Here is a 6,853-nt window from a genome sequence, read left to right as displayed (position 1 = left end):
TTTGATGTGTTTTTATTATTGTTTTGATGTAATTTTTGTTGGATGCGTTTCGGATTCTTATTGAATCGGCTATTGAAATGTTTTTTTATAACGGTGCTACGGTGAAAAATAGGCAATGCTTGCCAAAATATTACCGAAATATTGAGGGACTTACCGATACGGTCCCTCGGTAACATGTGTAATTGTAAATCTCGTATTTTCGGGTCAGTGGACGTCCTCATTATTTTTCAACTATCAAAGTGCTTTTCATTTAGCTTACCGATGGACATTCCTCGGTAAAATGAAAAATCTAATTGTGAAATATTTATATTTATCGAGGGTTGTCACACTCGGTGTATTTAAAAATTTAATTTGATTAAAATTAATATACCGATTGCTGTCCCTCAGTAAATGATATATCAATATTATATATATTTTTTAAGTATCGAGAGTCGTCCCTCGGTATATTTAATTTTGCTTCAATATGATGGAAGGAAATCGAAAGGGATGTGTGAGGGTCTCATCGGTATTTGCGAGAGTGTCCCTCGGTATTATTTACCAACGGTCAAATTCCCTACGAGCCTAGTACCGATGGTGTCCCTCGGTAAATCCTGTTTATCGATGGACGTCCCTCGGTAAATTCCCTAGGTAAATCAGGATTTTTTAGTAGTGGTGGGGCTTGGATGGGTATTTTTCGAAAAATATTTTCTACCAACCAACTGAATATGAGAAAATAAGTAAGAAATTCACTTATTTTCCACTACCTAAACAAACATGAGAAAATAAGTAGAAAATCACTTATTTTCCAAGAACACAGTTTCTAGGAAAACATTTTCCCCCATACCGAACACACCCTAAGACGTCACTAATTTTCCCTTTATTATCTCCCACTACAAGACGTACTAATTTGAAATTCTCCTAATTATAATCAACTAGTTAACTTATCCGCGCTTCGCGCAGTTATAAAAAATATATAGTGAATTTAGAAATACTATTCTTATACTTTAGTCAAGATAAAAAGAGATGAAATTTTACGACGTATATACACATAAAATGAACTATATATATTGATAATATTTTTGTATATAAATATTTTAATTAGATTTTTTACAATTAGAATTAGAACATAGATGAACTATTATTAGAATACAACTGAATATTGAAGAACTTTTTTTAACCTTTGTTAATTGCTTGTTGCTTGGGGTTTTACAAATAGTTTTGTTAATCCATCGTATATCACAACTAATTATTGAAAGCACCTGTTACAAAAAGAAGAATATAACAAATTATAGTTCATTTTACCTAATTTTTTTATATATAAAATCAAGATCCGTTTGCATAGAGATTAATTTAGACTAAGTTCTGAAATATCTTTGGCCCTTACTTTTATTAATGTCCGTAATGTAACTATCTAAGATTCCTATACCTGGATAAGTATCATGTATTGTCCACTTTGGTCCAACAGATGTCAAGAAATAATGGAATTGCTCTTTGGGCTACATCCTCATCGAGCCAAAAGCGCGAGTAAATATGTGATATGTCTTATAAAGCCCTTTGTTTTTCTTTTCTATTCTAATGTGAGATTGGCCTATAGATGTGATGTGCACTTTTTCTTCAAAAGCTCGCCCGTCTATATAAAGCCTGATAGTCCCCGCCTTCGTTGGCCTGCTTTCCATCATGAGTGTCACAATAAGCTAGAAGATATTTTGATACAAACTAATCAAACAGAAGGAGACTACACAAATAACGTGTTTATTATACTTACTGACCTCCACCACTATCACTACGCACAACTGAAAATCACTGCTAGCATGTAGTTTATTTCTTCCTGCTCAGGGAACACAGATTTTAAAGAAGTTGAATTCCATGATATACGTAATTTTCTGGTATAAAAACCTCTTTTCTTGGACTGTTGTCACCAAATATTAACTATTCCAAACATTCATATGCATCTACGCTATATTTTCCATTTAATTGCTATAATGGAATATATGGTACCTGTTAACTATTAAGGGAAAGTCGTAACAGTGTAGTAGTGACGTCTCTTCTCAGTATCGCTGAGTTTTGAAGTTTGCCCTTGACTCCTGTCCATAAGAGTGTTACGAATAGAACACCATTACTTTAAACTGGTAAATCAAAAGAGTAAATGAAAAAAGAATCACCATGTAATAGCAATGTATAAGACAACATGCAAACGATGAAATAAAATTCATTGAATCTCCAAAATCAACTTTGGCATTATATTTGAGATGGTAGAACATATCATTCGAAAATGAAGAACAAAAGTTAATGAATCTCCTGAATGATGTGATCATATATATACAAGAACTTACATCAAATAACCTTTATCACTGCTATATATTGTTGTCTTCATCGAAAGTACGTACATAAAAGAAACAAAGAAGCATAAGAAACATGTTTGAGAAGATTTCAAAAGGTGAAACTGGTCCTTCGACTGGTTTGCCTGAGGCTAGTAATAAGATGGGGTCAAATTCTTTTCTGGTTCCACGTGCTAATACCATTAATGAATCACGCGACACACATGTGGGAGAACCTGTGGAGAAAGGAAGAAATTCGAAGGATTTAACCACAAATGGGCCGGCCCTATTCTCATCTAATAGTCAGGGTAATAAGAAACACTACAAAGGGAGAACTTCATTAGCTTTGAACAGCAGTTACTACACTAAAGGCCCACTTACAAGCAAACACTTCAAGCAACACAAAAAGAAGCAAGTATGGAGATCATATGTATCAAAGCTAGACCCATGCTGCTTCAGAGCTTCATCTTCCTTGAATGCTTCTTCCTTTTTTGATCCTTTTGAACAAGAAATTCAAGCATCCAGTCTCAGGGATTTAGAACTCATGGAGGGGACACTCTTTCAGCTTGAAGCGGATGATGAAGCAGACCATGCAGGACACTCGATGGACTCTCATATACCCAAATCGATATTCTCGAGCTGTCGGCTCCGGATGAATCGACTCGGTATCTCATCTCGATCCTTTAACAGTTTTCCTTTGCCTTGGCATGATCCTTAAATTCAAACTGTTGATATCCCTGATGTGGTGGAAACCTCAAAATGGACTAAGTTAACAGTGATAAAGGCTTGCAAAGTGTTGGGGGTGAATGTTGTTGGGTTTGAACATGAACTTCTAGGTATTATTCTGAGAATGGAGGAAAGAAGGAAAGCACGATTCTTGAGCAAAAAAAAAAAAAAGAAACAGGGGAATTAAAGAAACAGAAAAGCAAAGCAGTTATGATACGCCCAAATTACACCTTTAATCAGGAGTAAGTGGTCGTTGTCAAATATAGAACCCAACGAGGTTGGGGTCGAATCCCACAGAGAATACAATAAAGAAATATACTTGTTAAGTGTAACGCTCGACTATTAATCTATATTTCAAGGGAGGGGGGAATATAATAGTAATTGTTTTTATGTTTGTTCATTAATGATTAAGAGTTATTATAAGATGTAAACTATTAGTAAAAGGAATTAAGGTTGTGGTTCCAATGGAAAGTAATGCGCTTGGGTATCACTTCAACTCATTTATATGCCTAGGTGTATTAAACCTAGGGTCACGTGATTCTTGCCAAAAGTTTTCCAACAAAATTAGCAAATTTCATCCTAGGCTTTTCCAAGCCCTAGAATATTTTATATGGGGACACCCATTTAGCCTCAACTAGCTTTACTATTCCTAGCTTAAGCTATTAGATGGGCTTAATGACCCAAATTGTTGCTATTAACTCTTTTCCTAACCTCTACTTTCTTTTCCAAGCAAAGTAATGATATTAAGGGACAAATAATGTTGTACACCATCACAAGACATTAACGCTTGAATAGTTAATAGAAAACACCATTAGCATATAAATGAAGTATGAATATGAAACCCAATCACATAACTAACACATTTGGTCCCACAACCTTAGTTGAAGAGTTTAGCCACTAATATTCATTAAAAGTAAAGCAATAATATAAATAGTATTCATAAAGCTTACAAAAGTATTGAATGGAGAAGATGCCAAAAGCAAAGGAATCTCTCAAAAGCTTCACCAACCAATAATAAATGAGCTCCACAAAAAGACAACTTAAAAACCTGTAGAATAATGAGTCCAAAACCCTAGAAATCTATTTATAGACTTTCCAAAACGGGGAAAATTTCCAGACAAAAATATCCCTGCACATCTGGTGTGAATCGCACTTGGTGTCGCATGTGCAACCTGCAAGTCGCAGGTTGCACCAAAATCTCGCATGTATTGCATCTTCAAGCAGTTATGGTGCAGCATTTGCTGCATCAGGTGCGACTCGCATGCACCACATGCAACTCGCATGTGGTGCTCGCATGTGCTGCATGACTATCTTCGATTCCTAGCCATCTCGTCATCGGATCTTGAGCCACTGCGACTCGCATGCGATACATGCGACTCGCAGTGGTGTTTTTGGTTCACTTTAGCTTGTTTTTGCTTCATTTTGCCTCAAGTTGCTCCCAACACTTGTTATTCTACAAATCAACACCAAAACACGAGAAACGAAATCAAAAGTACTTGAAGATTCACAAAAGACTAGGCAATTGATATCGAATGCGCCGTAATTTCACGGCACATCAACACCCCAAAACTTATGCTTTTGCTTATCCTCAAGCAATTAAAGCAAAACTATAATATATGAAAATTGCTAAGTTACTACAGTGATGATAGTGATCAGTTAAACACATCCATTTAAAAAATGATTACCCCTCCCTCTTGTTGCCAAACATGGTGCATTTCCTCAAAGGTCGAGCATTAACCAACCGCTTCATTTGGTGACACAATGTTACTCTAGCTCTTGAGGGAACGGCTTCAAATGTCGCGCCAAGAAGTAATTCTTTCATTAAGCTTAGTAATCCACACGCCCTCACAAAAAGACCAAGGAAAGTGCCACACACACATGTTCACAAATATCAACTGGGACAAAAGACGAATAAGGAAAGAACAACTCACACTAAAAAAAGATGATGTACAAGTACACAAATGCGATGCCATAAGCTTGCCCTTTAAGTATTTCTCCACTAATGTAAACACACTTTGTTCAAAATCAACTAGGACTTGCGGGTTATAATGAAGGTTCGAGGTTAAGGTGGGGTGTATTTTGGATAAGAGTGACTTGACGTCTCCGTAAGCATTCTCAAACACGCTTCCTTCACCTAATTCGTCCCTTCTTTATCATTTAAGCATCTACCGCCCATTAGTACCTCCTTTAGCCAACACCATTATTACCTCTCTAGCTTCCCCATTTATTTCTTAAGTCATAACCATTATTTACACACTCGTGTTCACAACTACACATATAATTTATATGTACATATACACACCTTTCTATACATATACATACATATACACTCTTTTTTTAGTGTGCCCTTTAACTTTCCATCACATACTGCACCATTTCTTGGCAACCACCACCCCCAAACTACGGTGTTTTAGCCTATTTTAGCGTATTCGACTCACTTAGGGAGATAGGGTGCCAAAAGGTGGGTAAACAAGGGCAAAAGGAACAGGACTTGTCACAAGGTTGTAATAAAAGAAAAGAAAAAAAAGTTAAGGCTCGAAAAGGGGTTAACTAGGATAGATATGCAATGGGTAGGAATTTTGAGGTTTAGTGGCGATCCAAAGAAAGCCTAATATCCTCTTTCAAACAAGTGCAGTTTAGGATTTCACCTTGAGAAACTTTCCGGGCAAGTTCTAGATCACAATTATGCATAAGACTAGAACAATAACATCTCACAACACATGGATTACTTGACTATTTTCTAATTACTTCTCAACCTATCATTCTATGCTTTGCAAAACAACTATGTCACCAAACGAGTCATGTTAGTGTTGCTTCTTCCCTCTAAGTACATATGCACTAAAAAAATATTGGGAGGAGTATTATTAAAACAAGATGAAAAAACAAAACAAGATGAAAACATTTATGCTATAAACTGATCAACCATCACTATCATACTTGGCAATGAAAAACTAAGAGTACACGAAGCATAGAACATGAACTATCCTACATACAAAAAAATAATAACACATGAAACATGAGCTATCCCACCCCCAACAAAAAGAATATGCAGTGTCCCCAATGCATCAAATGTAGTACAAGAGATGAGTAGCTTACAAAGGACGCGTCAGGCGTCCGATGGTGTCTGATCAGCAGGAAGGACCTCCAACGGAGGCACTATCAATGGAGTCATCTCAGTATCACCTTCAACTGTCGCCACTGGCGCGGGTGTCACTATCTCAGGGCCCACAGATGGTGGCAATGATATGTCAGCTGGAGGGGCACCGGATGAACTGGCCTCACCCACCCTCGGGGGTTGGGATGCCCCCCTTGACTTCCTGCTAGCCTCAAAGGGCTACTGCATGGCCACATATGTGTCAATCTCGTCCTCAGGAATACCAGCAGCCCGGGCTGAAGTACGTGCCTCCTCGAGACGCTCTCTCTCTGACCTCCTGCTCTGTCTCACCAACTCGAAACGGCTGTACCCTCTCAACAGCTGGGTCACCCTCAAGCTCCTCGTCGAACTCTTCCTCACTTTCCTCCTCCTCTTCTTCTTCTTTCTCATTTTCTTCTTCTTCTTCCTCAGATATCTCCTCAACTCCTTTCCCCGAAGGCATGGTAGTTGTTGTGGGCCCAGTAGAGAATAGAGAGGTACTGGACGGTAGAATGGGTGCACTAAGCTCGATGTCCGGAACTTTCAGCACCCGAATATCCTCCTTGACCTTTGCCAGGTCTGCCCGAATGGCTGGAAGGCCTCCATCACCACCACCCTCGATATGCTCCAATTGAAGGTCAATATGGCGTACATGCTCCTTAATCTTATCCTAATCCCTTTTTATATCTATGACGGA

The sequence above is a fragment of the Lycium ferocissimum genome, chromosome 6, assembly GCF_029784015.1.
Source record: "Lycium ferocissimum isolate CSIRO_LF1 chromosome 6, AGI_CSIRO_Lferr_CH_V1, whole genome shotgun sequence".
NCBI lineage: Eukaryota > Viridiplantae > Streptophyta > Magnoliopsida > Solanales > Solanaceae > Lycium > Lycium ferocissimum.
The sequence above is the reverse complement of the archived record's forward strand: the minus strand, read 5'-3'. Positions refer to the sequence as shown.